Raw genomic sequence first — 18118 nt, forward strand, 5'->3', positions numbered from 1 at the left:
TACACACCTTTTGTAAAGCGCTGTCATAAATAGCATAGTGCACAGGGGGGAGGGATAGGCGTCAGTCACAGATATATTCTAGGGATGCACTGTTTTTTAAGTATATATATATCAAATGTATATTTTATATCAAATGGAAATATTACTGCATGCTCATTTGCATGTCTTAGACAGGTCTGCAACCCCGCCTTTCATCATTATCACCCAGCGTACAGCGCTTCCACTGCAGCAAGGGATTCTGGGAAATGACATGCAATGAGCACACAGTGCCACATTTTGCTTCAAAACCATTCAACATGGTTCCCTATAGGAAGAAGAGATCAGTGTACCTCGAAAGCTCGCACAAATAAAACCATTTTGTTAGCCACAGAACGGTATCGTCTATTCGTTTTTATTTTTATTTATATATATATATATATTTATATATATTTATTTAAATGAAGAGAAACAGCGAAACCCACACCAATAATAAGGTCAGAACCATCATAATTGGAGTGAGAAAGAAAAGGGGAGATAGACAGCTAAATTAGTGTCGGAAAGGGGAAAATAGCATCACTGACACCCAGTGAGATAGGAAGACAGCTAACAGGACAGAGAGGTGGAGAGGAACACGATCAAAAGCAGTCAAACACAGCAAGAGAGCGACTGACAAGCCAAGGATGCACATAACAAGCTGTCAGCAACCCAGACAGGAACAAAACCATGAAGACAAGGCGCGCACACACACAGGGCCACACTCACTGCTACTATCACCCTGCATACAAGGAAGGGAAGAGTAAGACAGGCACACACTGTGCTGGACAGCAGCCACCTCCTCCCACTGTCTTCCATCCACACCACAGACAGACACAAACACACAGTGAGCCTGAGAGCAGCAGCATTACAGTCAGTCACACACTGCAGCTGCACACAGAGGGAGGGATGGGAGGATAGCAGGAAAGAAAGAAAAGAGGAAGAGAGGGGTAGAGTGAGGGAGAGAAAGAAGGAGGGAGGGGGGCAGAATGTAGAGGAGGGTGAGGATATTAGTGGAAAAAGAAGATGCAGAGCATTGAAACGATACAGCAGTACAGAAGAGGGGGGAGTGAGGAAAAGAAGGAGAAAAGGATGAGAGCAGATGAAGAAAGAGAGATGGAGGGTAAACTGGAAATATAGAAAAGGAGAAATAGTACTGGGGAAGAAGGAGAGAGGGGGGAGAGGGGGGGAGAGAGGGGGGGGGAGAGGGGAGAGAGGAGAGAGAGAGAGAGGAGAGAGGAGAGAGAGAGAGAGAGAGAGAGAGAGAGGAAGAGAGAGAGAGAGAGAGAGAGAGGAGAGAGAGAGAGAGAGAGAGAGAGAGAGAGAGAGAGAGAGAGAGAGAGAGAGAGAGAGAGAGAGAGAGAGAGAGAGAGAGGAGAGAGAGAGAGAGAGAGAGAGACGCAAAAATAAGAAGTAAATATAAAGGTAACTAGGGAGTGGGAGAATAAATCATAAAAGTGAAATAGAAGCCAACTAGAGGGAGGGAAATAAAAGGGAAGGGAGATGGAGAGAAGGAGATAGGAACGAATAAAGTAATGGGGGATAGACAGGAGGAGGAATAAACAACGAGGGATACAGAGGGATAAACAGGGAGGGATAGGGAAGGAGGGATAGAGAAGAGGAGGAGGAATAGATGGAGGGGGATGAGGGATATATAGAGAGGAGGGATATATAGAGAGGGGTATAGATGGGGGGAGGAGGGATAGATAGAGAGGGGGAGGGATAGAGCAAGGGATAGAGAGAAGGGAAGGGAAGGAGCGATAGAGAGGGGGAGGGATAGATAGAGGGGGGGATAGATGGAGGGGGAGGAGGACGGATAGATAGAGAGGAGGAGCGATAGAGAAGGGAAGGAGGGATAGATAGAGAGGAGGAGGAATAGATGGAGGGGGATGAGGGATATATAGAGAGGATGGATATATTGAGAGGGGGTATAGATGGGGGGGAGGAGGGATAGATAGAGAGGGGGAGGGATAGAGAAGGGATGGAAGGATAGATAGAGAGGGGGAGGGATAGATAGTGAGGGGGGAGGGATATATGGAGCGGGAGGAGGGATAGATAGAGAGGGGGAGGGATAGAGAGGAGAGGGAGGTGTTAGAAGTCAGAGCAGTGAGAGGAGCAGGCAGAGCTGTATGAGCTCAGGATTGGAGAAGAAGCCTCACTTCCCCGTTATACCGCTCTGTCTTCCCGACCAGGAACCCCCCCACCCGACCTCCTCCAGTCTCGGATCCTTCCTCTCTATCCGCAGATCTCCCCTCCCGGCTCTCCCCTCCTATCTATTCCAGCTCTGTCCCCGGTGTTCTCTGCCGGTGTCCGGCTCTCCGTGGTGCTGAAACCGTGGGCCGTCCCGGGGAGAAGCCGGGGGGTGTGCGGGCCCGGACAGGCTAAAGAAGCCGGGGGCTGTGGGGTCGCTGAAGCCGGGGAAAGCCGTAGGGGAACCGGGGAACCTGGCAGGAGAGCACCGAGGCTGTGTGTGCAGCACAGGCCGGGACAGCTGCACCCAAATCCGGATCTCTTCTGTGGGAAAGACAGAGACCCCCATATCTACAAGGACAGCCGCCTCTCTGAGACCCCCAGATCTACAAAGACAGCCCCCTCTCTGAGACCCCCAGATCTACAAGGACAGCCCCCTCTCTGACACCCCAGATCTACAAGGACAGCCCCCTCTCTGAGACCCCCAGATCTACAAGGACAGCCCCCTCTCTGAGACCCGCAGATCTACAAGGACAGCCCCCTCTCTGAGACCCCCAAATCTACAAAGACAGCCCCCTCTCTGAGACCCCAGATCTACAAGGACAGCCCCCTCTCTGAGAACCCCCAGATCTACAAGGACAGCCCCCTCTCTGAGACCCCCAAATCTACAAAGACAGCCCCCTCTCTGAGACCCCAGATCTACAAGGACAGCCCCCTCTCTGAGAACCCCCAGATCTACAAGGACAGCCCCCTCTCTGAGACCCCCAAATCTACAAAGACAGCCCCCTCTCTGAGACCCCAGATCTACAAGGACAGCCCCCTCTCTGAGAACCCCCAGATCTACAAGGACAGCCCCCACTCTGAGAACCCCCAGATCTACAAGGACAGCCCTCTCTCTGAGACACCCAGATCTACATGAGCAGTCCTGTCTCTGAGAACCCCTGATCTACAAAGACCGGACCCTCTCTGAGAACCCCCAGATCTACAAGGACAGCCCCCACTCTGAGAACCCCAGATCTACAAGGACAGCCCCCTTCTGAGACCCCCAGATCTACATGAGTAGTCCTGTCTCTGAGACCCACAGATCTATAAGGTCGGACCCCCAGATCTGCAGGGACACCCCTCTCTGATACCACCAGAGCTGCAGGTACCCCCCCCCTCTTTGAGACCCCGAATTTCCAAGGACATCCTCTCTTTGAGACCCTGTATCTACAAGGACTCGTCTCTCTGAAACCCCTATATCTGCAGATCCCTCCTCTGAGACCTACACATTTGCTGAGACAACCCCACCAGTGACCCAACAAATCTACAGGGACACCTACATCAGAGACCCCCAGATCTACAATGACAGCCCCCTAATAGAGAACTCCAAGATCTAAAAGGATAACCCCATCTCTGAGACCCCCAGATTTGCAAGAACACACTGCTTTGAGACCCCCAAATCTGAATAGGAGACCTTCAGATCTTGAAAACATTCCATTGACTGGTACCCCAGGTCTGCAGAGAGGTAATCCAGGTCTGCAATGGACTTCCCCACAATATGCCTCTGATCTGCAGAGATTCATCATTCCCCTAGATCTGTTAGGACACCTTCTCACTTCCAGCCCCAGAGATAACCCATCCCTGAAAACAGTCCTGCAGAGATGTTCCCCCTTTTCACTGAGCAACCGGGAAAGAAGAGTTCCCAACCCCATTAATAGTAGCACCAGACCCAACCTGACTCCCATCTCATACTGTACATCTACAACGGCTTCCTCCTATCTTCAGGAATCTACCTTAACTTTATCCTGGGACAGGGGGGTTTCAGCCTCCCCCAGAGACAAACCAACATGTTGATGACACTTTCTCCTGACTCCTCCTAACCCTGGGAGAAGATAAACTTGGACCAGTGATTCCCATCAGCTCCTAAGTACAAGGTATGAAGAAAAGAAATCACATCTGCAGGGAAAATTATAAAACGGGCAAATATAGTTTTATAGTAGACACACGTGAAAATTCTTCATAGTTATTATATTTATTTATAGAATATTTTTGCAGGACAACATACATTGAGATTATCTAATTTTCAAGTGTGTCATGGGTACAGAAAAATGTATATTTATAATGAATAATAATCTAATTATGTATGAGTGCCCCTTATCCCCTTTGGTGGCAGTCTTCCACAATACATAGACATTGTTCTGCATGGCCATTCATTTTTCTTATAAAAAAAAATACTCTTGAATGCATTGCGACCACCTGTGAGACTGAAGTGGTTAAGATGCCTTAACACAGAGGGACAAGTTCCCAGCCTTTTCTCCGTCAACATGTACATCCCTCTTATATTTTGTGCTTTTGTTAATCATATTAATTGGAGGATGTAACACCTTTCATGGCACCAAGTTGAAAATTATGCATAAATATCCTGCTAGAGTTTGTTAATTACACTTTTAGTACACTGTGATATCATTTGTTGGACCAACATGACAATTCCAATAGACCTTTGTCACATATACTATTCTTAATGAGGATTTTCATAGTACAGTGTGTCTTTTTTATGGGGCCAACGTATAGGTGCTATAGAAATAATGCTGCAGAGGTCTTTTTGGTATTCGGTAATGTTTAGTGAACCAACATGAGTTGGATTCTTCATGGGTGACGCAAGGGAGTTTTCCAGATCATTAAAAAAATCCTTAAGATGTAATGAAGACTGATTTTTGGAAGGGATATAAATATTGTTAAACTTTTGAATTCCTACTCGTCTCTTCTTGCAACCTTTTCTGTTCTTTTGGTAAGTAACTTTTTATTACTATTGGTGGCAACACCATGTAGCCATTTCGACAGATGCTGGAAACGTTGAATGTTCAGGGGCCACCAACAGGCCAGGTATTCTGGATATCCCTGCTCCAGCACAGGTGGCTCAAGCAGTGGCTCAGTCTACGACTGAGCCAATTGTGCTGAAGCAGGGATAGCCTTAAACCCTGATCTGTTGGTGGCTCTTGAGGACTGGAGTTGGCCACCCCTGCCCGAGTTGAATTGACCATGCTATGGGACATCTCCTCTAGATTATTACCTTTCTAGCTAGTGGTATATCAGCGCTACTCTGTATTCTCCATTGCCTGTATGTGTATATTGCACAGTGCTGCAGAAATGGTTGGCACGATTGAATAATAAAATAAGAAATAGCCAAAGGGACCAGCAACGCATGTAACCTAGCCTCTCTGACATTCAAATGGTTAACGTATTTTGTTAGTATTTCTCCTATCATATGGTAAGGCACGTTTATCTTTTCCCATAACCTTCAAGAGAGACTTTTACACTAAACTGTAAATGTATGTAAAAACACACACACACACACACACACACACACACACACACACACACACACACACACACACACACACACACACACACACACACACACACACACACACACACACACGTATGTATGTATGTGTATATATATATATAGAGCTTCATTTTTTTTCTTATTTATTAATAGTGAAAATAAATGATTTATTAACATTATTTTAATGTCGTTTTATTTACTTTGTGCACAGTGCTTTTTTTTAGAATTAGGAAGGTCCGTAGCAACGCCGCCTGCAAGAGAATTGCTGATATAAAACGCAGAGAACACCTCCAGACTTTAAGATGTTGGGAGATGAGAATTTGCGCTCACAAAGCTTACACTCTGTGGAATAATGGGAGGCATAAGGAGCTACAGTATGTTTAAATGTATGTGCGTCAGGGGTATGTGTAGCAGGGAGGGCTTTGGTCAATAGGGTGATGCAGTCACTAATGATATTTCGAGCTACTGATTTTCATGGATTTACTCTTGATGGGGACATGAGACTACACAGTTGCCATGGTTTGCATCTGCCTCAACCTAACTGCATGTAAGCATCACCTTGTGGCAACAGAGGGGTTAATGAGATCTAATGATAATTACAACCAATTTGTTATGAAGGGAAATATGTGGTTTGTCACCTGCAGTACTGTCTTTTATCTACTGTAGGGAGCCACACAGACCCGTTTTGCTAACGTGGGATTTGCTGATTATTTTTCATCACTGGGAATTTTCTGTATACTGTACACCGTATGAAAGACTAGCATGAACTCGATGACCTGCAACCCAGTGTGCGTAGAGGCTATTTTGGTTATCTCCCGATGCACCCATTTGAACCCTTGCACCACCAGACGCATTGGAAAGCAGTGTGTTCCAGGGGTCCCTCTGGCAGCGGAAGGGTTCCCCCTTCTTATAACTGTGCCTTTCCATGTGCTCAGTGGTGGATTTACGTACAGCTCAACCCCCTTATAACGCTGTGCTTGGGGTCCAAAGAATCACATTGCGTTATAAGCGGATCGCGTTAGAAATAATGTACAATTGTATGCATTGTACAATAAAGTATTTAAGATACCGATAACCGTGTTGTAAAGTATTCATAAATACGAAAATTGGGAGCCACCATTGCATCGCGTTATAAGCGGATTCGCGTTGTAGCGGATCGTGTTATAACAGGTTTGAGCTGTATAAGCTAAATAAGATACCGCGTCGGGCCTCGCAATTTGACGGGTCTCCAATACGAAGAACATTTTTTTTTTTCTTTCAAATGCCTATAATATATTTGAGGGGGCCCATAGGGTCTAATCACGCTAAAAAATAAATCAGAATAAAACCAATAGTAGCTTAAATCTTTAGTAACAAAAGTTGAATTTACATTAAACGCAACCTATGTCATGTAAAGAAAAGACAGACAACCGCGACTCAACAACATTTTGCAGAAGAACGTAATGGTTTAGTTTGTTCTTTACTTCTACTTCATAACCGCAGCCCCCCCGTTTGGTGTAAGTTCTAGAAATGGACTCTTCTCAACCCACTTTCAATTGTGAGGAGTACTCAAAACAGTTAACGGTAGTTACCCTGCCCAGAATATTTTTTTCATATGGTCCTCATCTTTATCGTAGCTTAGGGCTTCGCCAAAGTCTTAATCCGGCCCTGCGTCTGCTCACCCTGCACAGAATCCTTATGCCCGGCTCACTTCCAAGATCTTTGAGAAGAGCTGATTTCCATGTTGAATTCTGCGTCATCCAGTCAGTTTTATTCACGTCTGTTTTTTTTTTTTAATGCTTCAGTGGTGGAGGGGGGCGAAATTCAGGGCTAACTCCTTCACTGCATGGCGTCATGCAAGACATTGCGAAGCAGCAGTGAGGCAGTTGAATATTGACATGCTGCTGTATATACTGTAGCAAGTCTGAATACAGGTATATAGTTCCAATGGTCTTATGCTTAAAGCAGCAATCTCTCTTGGAAGTTTTTTTTGTTGCAAATAGTTATTTTTCTCCCAGGATTGGTACCAGGATGAGGGGGAATCCGACAGAGCTGAATCGCACTATTTTTTTTCAGCTCCCGGGAACGCCCTAGATACTTACCGTTTTATTCACTGGTGTTTCGGCTCCGATTCGTGAAATAATGGCCACCAAATCCCCAAGTCCCACTGGCCAATAAGAAGCCTCAATTGGTGACTGCGGGTGCCAGCTTTTCCAGCGGTTGAGCTACAGAGATCACCCCCCCCCTTCCCAGTAAAAAAATATTGATATTCAAAATAGGCAGAATTGTGGCTTTTAACCCTTTCACTGGGGACTTAATGGGGCAACCCCCTGTATGTATGCAACATTTAGATTTGAGACTTTGATAAAAGCCCTGGCTACTTGGGATATAACGAGTTAGCCGCAGTGACTTCACCTCTCCAGAGATGGCAATAAAGTGTGTGAGGTTTGAATTCCATGGATTGGGGGCAACCTTAAACCCCGTCCGTGCCAAAGGTGCAAAGTGAATTGCTGGCAGTGATAGGGTTAAGGTAGATCAGCACACAGACTTTTATCGAGTGATCTATGAGGGTTTCAGATAACACCCATCCTAACCATCAATAACCAAGAAGGGTCCATTCTGAAACTCACCCGCCCAACTCTATCTGTCCATAAAATGTCTGTGAATTGACTGTATAACGTCTGTTCATTTAATGTAACCAAGTATTGTTATAACTCTGTGCCCAATGCTTTACTTCCTGGTAAAACATTGTATAAATAAATAATAAATAAACAGGGTACACATTTCTCCATTGGTGTCTGTATGTGCTTCGAACACGAGGGTGGGTGGGGAGGGTGTTACATGCCCCATCATTGAAGATCTGCAATAACGTTTCATGGGTCTCTCCTGCGTAAAAGAAAGAAGCTGAAGACAGCTGCGACGGCGCTGTCATTCTCTGTATCACTTTGTACTTGTCCTGTGTCCTAATCGTACATTGTTGCGTTAATCATTTTTGATCATCGCTTATTGCAACTTTTAATACGTCTTTCTTTTCCTTTCTCCCTTGATTAATGCTCAGCCTCCGTTCAGACCCTATTGGTCGGCGACTGCGTTTTTCTCCGGCTGTGGCCGCGGTCCCGGTGGTGTTTCAATCCATTTTGTGCTGGAATTGATTAGCTGTTGGATAAAATTGCTCTTGTTGAAATATGTGCTGCAAATTGTTAGGATAATCAGGCTGAATCAAGCCTGGGAGTCTTCTTTTTAAATGAGCCATTAAGGCAGTATGATTTTCTGCTGGGAAGCGAACACTGGCTTTATCTTCATTCTTTTTTCGGCATAGTCACCCAGCTCTCTTCCGGCTATCTAGTAGTCAAATCAGCATTTCATGTTTGGATACATTTAAAATGTCCTCCATGTAAATATGACTATGCTGCATAAGATAGGGATCCTGACACACCTCTTCAAAAATGCCCCCTTCTCCTTAGAGCAGATGTTATCCAACTGGGGGCTGGAGACCACTGTAGCATTGAAGGGTCTTCCAACCTATTCACAATAAACCGTGTTCAGTATTTTGAATATACTGGTGAACAGGGCTATGTAATCTATCTAAAATGCTGCAGCTAGAATCAGGCTGCGCTTATAGTGCCAGCAACAGCGATGCAACGTCACGTCAAAAGGAATGGATTGGCGCCGTCGCGTGCGCTTATAGTAAGTGTGGCGCGACAGAGCGACGGCTTGGTCGCGATCGCTGAAAGTCATCTCTATTTGATTTTTCAAGCGACCGCATCCTGACGTCACCATCGCGTCGTCGTCGCCGGCACTATAAGCGTAGCCTCAGTCAACTTTCTTCCAGAACAGCCTCTGGTCATATCCTCCCTAAATGTCTCTCTTGGCTTCCCATTAAATTCCACAAAGTTCTCCTTCTTACCTTCAAGGCTCTGCACTCGTCTTAGTCTCCCTACAATTCAGCTCTGATTTCTCACTATGTACTTGTTTGTCTCTTTGGCCCCCTCTATGTCTTCTCTCCACTCCTTCCACATCTGCTGCTCTCTCTGGCCTAAACCTTTTTGTCTCACACATAAGGGACTAACAAGCTAAATGTCTTGTTTGCCTGTTACCTGTGGATCTCCCTCCCACTCGGTATATGCCAAATACCTCTTCTCTTCCCAACTTCAAGTCAAATTTAAAAAAACACACCTGGTGAATGAAGCATTTAAATGGCCTGGACTCGTGCCCACTTCTCCCCAAACCCACAGATGCACTTACCAGCCATTATGGCCAGGCACGGCCATCAACTGCACTTACTCCTTCTGCTACTGTCTCTGTAAGACTCTCAACATATCACTTAGATTGTTAGCTCTACGGGACAGGGCTTCCCTTTCCTAACAAAGGGCTTTTTATGTTTGTTGCATTTAATGTATTCTATTGTTTGTTTTGTAGAGCGCTGCCTACATTGTTGCCGCTATATAAATAAACTCCAATCTGGTGTTTTCTATTAGTATTTGAGAAGTAATTTGTTGATTGTGATTGATTATTATTAGTATTCGTTTCCATATATAGCACGTTTCCTAGAACTCACAGTAGCACGTTGACTTAAATATAAATAACAATTGATAATGATAGTGGAAAATGCAGCTCCAACTTTTACAGACTGTGTGTTCAGTCTTTAAGATAGATGAAAAAAGCAGTTGGTGGAGCGCAAAAATATATAACAGTAGTGAACAAATAGTGATAGTGATAAATGTGAAAATTAGGAAAATGTCTCACTCGCACGAAGAAATTTAACAGGCGCTTGTAGGCTCCCACCTCTCCCTCACACAAAGAACCAGACAGAGTACAACATTACGTGTATTGGAAACAATTAGCTCGGGGCAATCCCACTGACATTTGCTGAGATAAAATTGGGCCTCTAGGAACCGCTGCCGCCGATGCTCTGACTTGGATCTCGAGACTCCAAACCCCTCGTCTCTCTCAGCGTCTCACATCACTTCCGGTCTTCAGGCTTCACTCAGTGCTGCTGTCTTTCCCGCCATCCCTGAGGAAGCCCGAATAGGCGAAACGCGTCTGAGGTCCAGAGCTTGCTATGAGCTCTGTGTTCAGGAAGGATGGGAGGGACTGCGGCACTAAGTGAAGCCCGAAGACTACAAGTGACGTAAGACACCGAGAGCGACAAGGAGTTTGGAGCCTCGAGATCCAAGTCGGAGAATCGGCGACTGTGGTTCCTATAGGCCCAACTTTATCTGAACAAATGTGGGATTATCCCAAGCTATTTCCAATACATAAATTTTTCTACTCTGTGTGGTTCTTTGTTTCAGTAAGCGGTGGGACACTATACCAATGTTCAGGGAGAAAAGAATACCTCCTAATCTCCAAACGCTTGTTAACTTCTTCGCGCGAGTTCATGGAGTGAGACATTTTCCTATTTTTCACATTTATCACTATCTTATCACTATTTGTTCACCGCTGTTAAATATTTTGCGCACCTCCAATTGCTTTTTACATCTGGTATAATGCATGCTGACTCAAAACACCCCAACACAAAAATAACAATAAACAGAACAAAAAAGAATGAACAAAAAATGAGAATCACATCTTAAAAATAATAAATGAGAACAGTGAGAGTAATTATGTAAATCAGCGATCGTTTAATTAAAGTCTCTGGACTTACATAGCTTGGAAGCTAAGTTTTACATTGATTTAAGACTACATGAAAGCCCTTAGGTGTATGTGATAACTGTGCTTGTGCTCCAAGATGAGCTTAAAGTCGAAATTATTCTATTACACTGGCGACACGTTTAAATCTTAGTTGGCTAGTTCCGCAAGCCGGGATATTTCCCGGCTTGCTAGCCAAATCCCCTCGGCGTGCCGCGCGTCACCGATGCGCGGTCACGCTTCATCGGGTGCCTGCGCCCCATGCGCGCGTGCCCAGGGCTCCCCGAGGGAGCCCTGGTGTCCCGCGATGTGGGGGACGGCGGTAGGGGGTTCCAGGGGACCCGGCGGACCCGGAGACGGGAGGGGGAGCCCCGATCGGAGGACCGCTCCTCCGAGGCTTCGGCGCGCGCCCGGTTACTGTCGCGGCCGAGACCGGGTAAAGGTAAGAATAAACTCGGCCGCGACAGTATATAAATTGCCGTATAAATTAAGAGAAACAAACATAATACTGCATATTTTATTTTTCCTCCTAAAAAGGTCTGTTGCTTTACAACTATTTTTTTTTTTAGGAGGAAAAATACAATATTTTATTTATTGCTTTTTAGTCCTCCCTGGAATTGATAATATATTCAAGAGCATAATGTAGGGGAGAAACGTCAAAAGGGAAAGAAGAAAAGACGCGCTGAAAGGTTGTCTCATAAATGTGTGTTTGTGTGTGTGTGTGTGTGTGTGTGTGTTTGTTTGTTTTTGTAAGTCGGGGTGTTGCAGCTTTAAAAGCATAAAACAATCTGTAATAGCACCCAGCTTTCTAATTGATATTTTATTATTTGAGAGTGTCACGCTTTGTACATACATGGCGTGATTATGCAGCAGTAATAAAGCACAGCCATGTAATGAAGGGCCCCCTGCAGCCAGCATTTGCCATTTCCATTCAATTGTCCGTAATATCCTGACTATATTGAGTTGGGATAATGAGTTTGTGTCCGTTATGATGCCACAGAAGTGCACGTTGCTTCCAATTACTGCTCTGTAATTTGACAGGTGAAGCAAGGGGGAAAAAAGACAATAGCATGCTGCAATAGAATTGCTTTTTGTTCCCCATCGCAGGAGGAAAGCTGGGCTATTTTTTAACAGCAACTTTTTCATAGTGAGGGAATGTTGAAATGTACTTATTATAAGCACACACATTTGACCCCCTTCAGCGCCACAAGAGCCAACAATATATTACTTTGTGTCTCTCTGGCACGGATGACAAAACCTGATGCTTTTACATCCCACTGCACAATATCATTAACACACACTGATGCACACACATTAACAAACTGATAAAGAAACTGATGCACATGCAGAACACACACTGATACCGGGTATATACACTGTGAACACGCATACACTGATATATACATAGAGATCAGATGCATTGTAAGGAACCTCAACCCTCTCAAAAAGCGCGTCTGTGATCAGATACATTGTAAGGAACCCCAACCCTCTCTAATAGCACGTCTGTGATCAGATGCATTGTAAGGCGCCCCAACCCTCTCTAATAGCGTGTCTGAGATCAGATGCATTGTAAGGAACCCCAACCCTCTCTAATAGCGTGTCTGAGATCAGATCCATTGTAAGGTGCCCCAACCCTCTCTAATAGCGTGTCTGAGATCAGATACATTGTAAATTCTTCTGTATTTGGTACAATTTTCAAAGGCCCAAAATGGCAGGGAACCCTTTAGGGATTTTTTTCCCCGCACATTTCACTACATCTCAAAAATATTTCTCAGATATTCTTATTTTCTTCTGGAACACCATAAACCGGCGCTTCCGTCTGGAAACTCCCGCGTGGTCGCACCTAATTGGCACTATTGTACTTTACCGAATAACCACAAAAGAGAGATGTGTGTTTCTCAAAGTTTAGTAGTAGCCAAGATGATTATGAATGAATCACTATACACTGCAAATACAATAGTACCGTCCATTTAGTGTTTATAAAATATATATTACAAAATCTGTATGGCTGATTATCAACCTTATCATCCAAATCTTTGGATATTAGATTTCATTTTGTATGACTTCCGTAGTGGCATTGTGTGTATATACATATTTTACTCATTTTGGGGTGGATTTTAAACCTTTTGCTGCCAGACGACCCTGCAATGCGTTGCTTGCCTCTTTGGCAGTGAACATGTTAAAAAGGGTTCAATTTGCTGTTAATTTGTTGATTGAAAGAACTGAGCTGCAGCTCAATAAAAAGTATACTAAAAACACAAGAAACTTAAGCACACCTAAGATATCCAGTAGTCTTACTTATATTTAGATTAGATTATATTTAGATTGCAAGCTCTTCGGGACAGAATGTTACTTTTATGTCTGAAGCGCTTATTCCCATCATGTGATATCATTATGTCACGGGTATTACTGCTGTGACGTGCTAAGTACCGGTACATAGATGGCGCTACATAAACAAAGTTATACATATTTGAGCATATCACAAGCTGCAACAATTTTAGCTCAACAGCAGTCATGTTATTTAATCCTAAAAACACACAGATAACCTGTGAGATCACACGCTTAGCAACTGCAAAGAATAAAAGTGGCTAAAAAGCCACAGCAAAACCAAAGTGTTTTCCATACAGCTTTGCTAATTACAGCGTTAAGCCCCTATCTGAGAATGGTATTCAGCTGTGAGTTTGGGAAAGGGTCGTCCTTTACATGCAACATACAGTAACAAACAGAACAGGAGGGAATAGAATAACCGAACATTTGCATCTACAGAGCAATGTACAGGGTGTGAGCCTATATCTGGGGAATTAGATTTCTTCTGATGTAATTAATTGAGCCGTCTGACAGCCCATATGTTGGTTTAATAATAAAGGTGACTTCTTTTGAATATTTACATCGTGTCGAAGCTGCAAAGGGTTTTTTTTCTTTAGCTGTGATCTGTGAACACTGTGCGTCTCCATATACAGCACAGTGCCTCCCAGGTGTAGGAATGCCATGTATCGGGACAATGTGTCACTATTCTGTGACCCTGTGTTTGCTTCAAATTGATGTTATACTGTTTACACATTTGCGAAAAGCTGATGCATGTTACCAGGTTTCTTGGACTGGCACCAAATGTATCAGCTATTGAGCCAGCAGCTTAAATAACTAAAACAGTGAGGAAATTGACACAAATTAAGAGATTGATACATCTCATTACCGCGCCATTGTATTCCCTGCCCTAACTCCTAAGTGTTGCTCCATGGACCTGCTGCCCACTCCTACTGCCCACTCCTACTGCCCACTCCTACTGCCCACTCTCCTTCCTTCCTGTTGAAAATGCTATTAAATCAGCCTAAAAAATTGAGGTCTCTGTATTGTATTAAGACAATTTTGGAGCAAAACTGTGTCAATGTATCAGTGTGTGTCGCAGCTTGCACACGAGGAGAGCCAGTAGGAGGAGTTACATGGTGCACAGATTATAATGAGATGTATCACATTCTGCGTCTCTGTCCCAGCTTGCACCTTGGGGAGAGTCAGTAGGAGGAGTTGGGAGGAGTTACATGGGGCACAGATTATAATGAGATGTATCACGTTCTGCGTCTCTCTCCCAGCTTGCACCTTGGGGAGTCTCAGTAGGAGATTGGGGGAGAGTTACATGGTGCACAGATTATAATGAGATGTATCACATTCTGCGTCTCTGCCCAAGTTTGCACCTTGGGTGTCTCAGTAGGAGGTTGCGGGAGAGTTACATGGTGCACAGATTATGAGATGTATCACATTCTGCGTCTCTGTCCCAGTTTGCACTTTGGGGAGAGTCAGTAGGAAGAGTTGGGGGAGGAGTTACTGTACATGGTGCATAGATTATAATGAGATGTATTTCATTCTGTGTCTGCCCCAGCTTGCAGCTTGGAGAGAGTCAGTGGGAGAAGGTGGGGAGGAGTTACATGGTGCACAGATCATAATGAGGTGGATTAAATTCTGCGTCTCTCTGCACCATTCTTTATGCCTTGTATTTATTTATTTTTTTAACCTGCTGGATCTGAAGTGGCGTAAGGCTAACACTCTGCAACAGAAGGAAGAAACTATTTCTTAGACTCTTTAAATGGAGCAGTGCATCAAAATACACCTGTCTCTGCATTAATACATTGGCCCCATTGATGCAGAAGGACACTTTGGGACATACTGTATGTATCAAATGGCCAAACTAACCACAAATGGCACAAACTGACTACAAATGGCACAACCGTACCACAAATGGCACAAACTGACCATAAATGGCACAAACTGACCACAAATGGCCAAACTAACCCCAAATGGCACAAACTGACTGTCACGGGAGACCAGTACTTTCACACCGAAACCACCGGGATCACTGGCACCAGACAGGACAAAATTGTTGAATTAAAATGGGGTTTATTCTGGCACGCCAGCAGACAAAACAAAGATGCACAAAACAAGATACAATAACAACTGGGGGCCTGGGGAGTAGGCTCTAGCCTCACTAGGTGCAGGGGCCTGGGGAGTAGGCTCTAGCCTCGCTAGGTGCAGGGGCCTGGGGAGTAGGCTCTAGCCTCGCTAGGTGCAGGGCCTGCTTCAGGAAGGCTTGTCCTGTCCGCTTCTCGTCCAGGATCTCAGTGTGCTGATCACGCAGCAGCCCCTCTGAGATATCTCTCCTCTCCCCCCCCACACACACAAACACCTCACTCCACTGTCAGACAGGACTGCAACACACTGATACTCAACTGGGGCGATTCACTAATGTTTCTCGGCTGCAAAGCTGGGGTGAAACAATTGCACCAGATTTATCAAAGGCAAAACCTCAGTTGCTTTCAGAAAGATTCCCTTTCTTTAACTCATATGGTGCTGTTTTTTTGCACTAGCTTTGCCCCCCCCCTTCCACCTCCCCCCCAAAAGACTTCAGTAAATTAAACCCCTGCATTTGCTCGTACCTAAAAACAACGCGCCATAGAATAAGCCCCAAAGTTCTGCTGGCGCCTCTCCCAGCCCAGACGCATTGGCTTTACCATTAGTTCCGATAACAAGGCTCCGAAAACACGGCTCTGCATATATATTATGGGTTTTAACAAAGTCACCTGCTGTAAACTCATTTCCAGGGATTTAAAATGCAGCAATTGAAAGATGGAAGTCAGATGATGTTTCGGTTTGCATTGGAAAACCTGCTGTTTAATGGCGTTTTCCACCTGTAATGAGACATTGCGAGGCTGACATGCACCTTGAGATTGAGGACAATAGCATACAATCCTCACCCTGTCGCATCTAATTCCCTCCTCATAGATGTGTGTGTTGTTAGTGGATGTGCTGTGGAGGTATTTTTGCATGTCTGGCTGCTATGGATCATTCTTCTCACTACCCCTGCTGAAAGAAGGGGGAAAAAAGCCATCTGTCAGCTCCAATGCATTGATACATTGAGACTGCTTAGAAATAAGTGTATTAAACCCAGCAATGAAATATCTCTAGCAGTTTTTTTAAATGCTCTTCTGCTTTTTTTTCCATTATTTTTTATTTCTCTTGTCTAAATTGTATCATTTTTTTTCTGATATGAATCGGCTGCTTCTTTTGTCATCTGCCTGCCTGGTTATTCTTCCTGCTGTCTTTTGCACACACTAGGACAGTGTTTTTCAACAGGGGTTGTGTGGGCATCCCTAAAAGGTTCTGTGCAATTTTTAAGTCGTTGGTACCAAATACAGAAGAATTTACAATGCATCTGATCTCAGACGCGCTATTAGAGAGGGTTGGGGTTCCTTACAATGCATCTGATCTCAGACGCGCTATTAGAGAGGGTTGGGGTTCCTTACAATGCATCTGATCTCAGACACCCTATTGTGGTCTGTAAACATATTGAGAAAGCCATTATTGTTCTACAATGCATTTAATTTATTCTCTGTTTTCCCCCAAACAGAGATAATGCCTCAGTGTTTTTCAACAGGGGTTCCTGAGAAACATTGGGTTCCCCGGTCATCCCTGAAGGGGTCCCTGCAATATACAGGTCATTAGAAAATTGTACCAAATACAGACAAATTTACATGGAATCTGATCTCAGACGCGCTATTAGGGAGGATTGGGGTTCCTTACAATGCATCTGATCTCAGACACACTATTAGAGAGGGTTGGGGTTCCTTACAATGCATGTGATCACAGACGTGCTATTAGAGAGGTTGGGGTTCTTCAAAATGTCACAATATAATTATAGGGGTTCTTAACCCCCCAAAAAGTTGGAAACCACGGTCTAAATTTTATTTTTATTTCTGATATGAATCAGTTGTTTCTTTTGTCATTTGACTGCCTGGTTATTCTTCTTATCTTCTGCACACACTAGAAAGTGCAGTTTTTGCTGTTATGAGCATTCTGCATTGTGCAGATGGCGTTTTCACAGCCGCAACACAGCTAAGGGCTGTTATATACAGAATGCGGCTGTGCAACCGCGCGTGCACGTGCCGCATGCTTTTCCTGTATATAGTGCCGGGAGCTGCAGGTAATGTATATGTGTGTGTATGTGTGAGTATATGTGTGTGCATGGGTTGTGTGAGTGAAAGTAAGTCCTAAATAAGATTTAAAAAAAAAAAAAAAGCTTAATAAATATTTTTTTTGTTTTGCAATCCTTGACACACACACACACACACACACACACACACACACACACACACACACACACACACACACACACACACACACACACACACACACACACACACACACACACACACACACACACACACACACACACACACACACACACATTTGAGCGCAGGCAGCGGCGCAGGACAGCACGCGCCCGGCACTATAGAACGTGCCTAAGAAGTATAGCCCAGCACTGCCACATTCATTCCCACGCAATGAGGGACTAGCTGTGATGTTGTGTCTACTACAGTATTTCCCAACCAGGGCGCCCTGTCACCCAGGGGTGCCTCAGACGTGTCTTTAAGGGTGCCCTGTGGAAATAAACGAATTACAATGTTATTTCAGTGTATGAACACGAATGTT

The 18118-nt window shown here is 44.5% G+C and overlaps 1 protein-coding gene across 2 annotated transcripts in view; it reads left to right on the forward strand.

Annotated features, from left to right (window-relative positions):
* The first annotated feature begins 2087 nt into the window (after positions 1-2087).
* Positions 2088-18118, forward strand: part of LARGE1 (LARGE xylosyl- and glucuronyltransferase 1) — a 354609-nt gene continuing 338578 nt past the window's right edge. Inside the window, exons 1-2 of one of the 2 annotated variants that reach the window (XM_075602524.1) lie at positions 2088-4118; positions 4808-4972. The gene's annotated coding sequence lies outside the window, so the exon portion shown is untranslated. The remainder of the gene's footprint in view (positions 4119-4807; positions 4973-18118) is intronic. The other variant, XM_075602522.1, reaches the window with a different exon arrangement.

Source organism: Ascaphus truei, chromosome 5 (assembly GCF_040206685.1).
Source record: "Ascaphus truei isolate aAscTru1 chromosome 5, aAscTru1.hap1, whole genome shotgun sequence".
In the NCBI taxonomy this organism is placed as follows: Eukaryota; Metazoa; Chordata; class Amphibia; order Anura; family Ascaphidae; genus Ascaphus; species Ascaphus truei.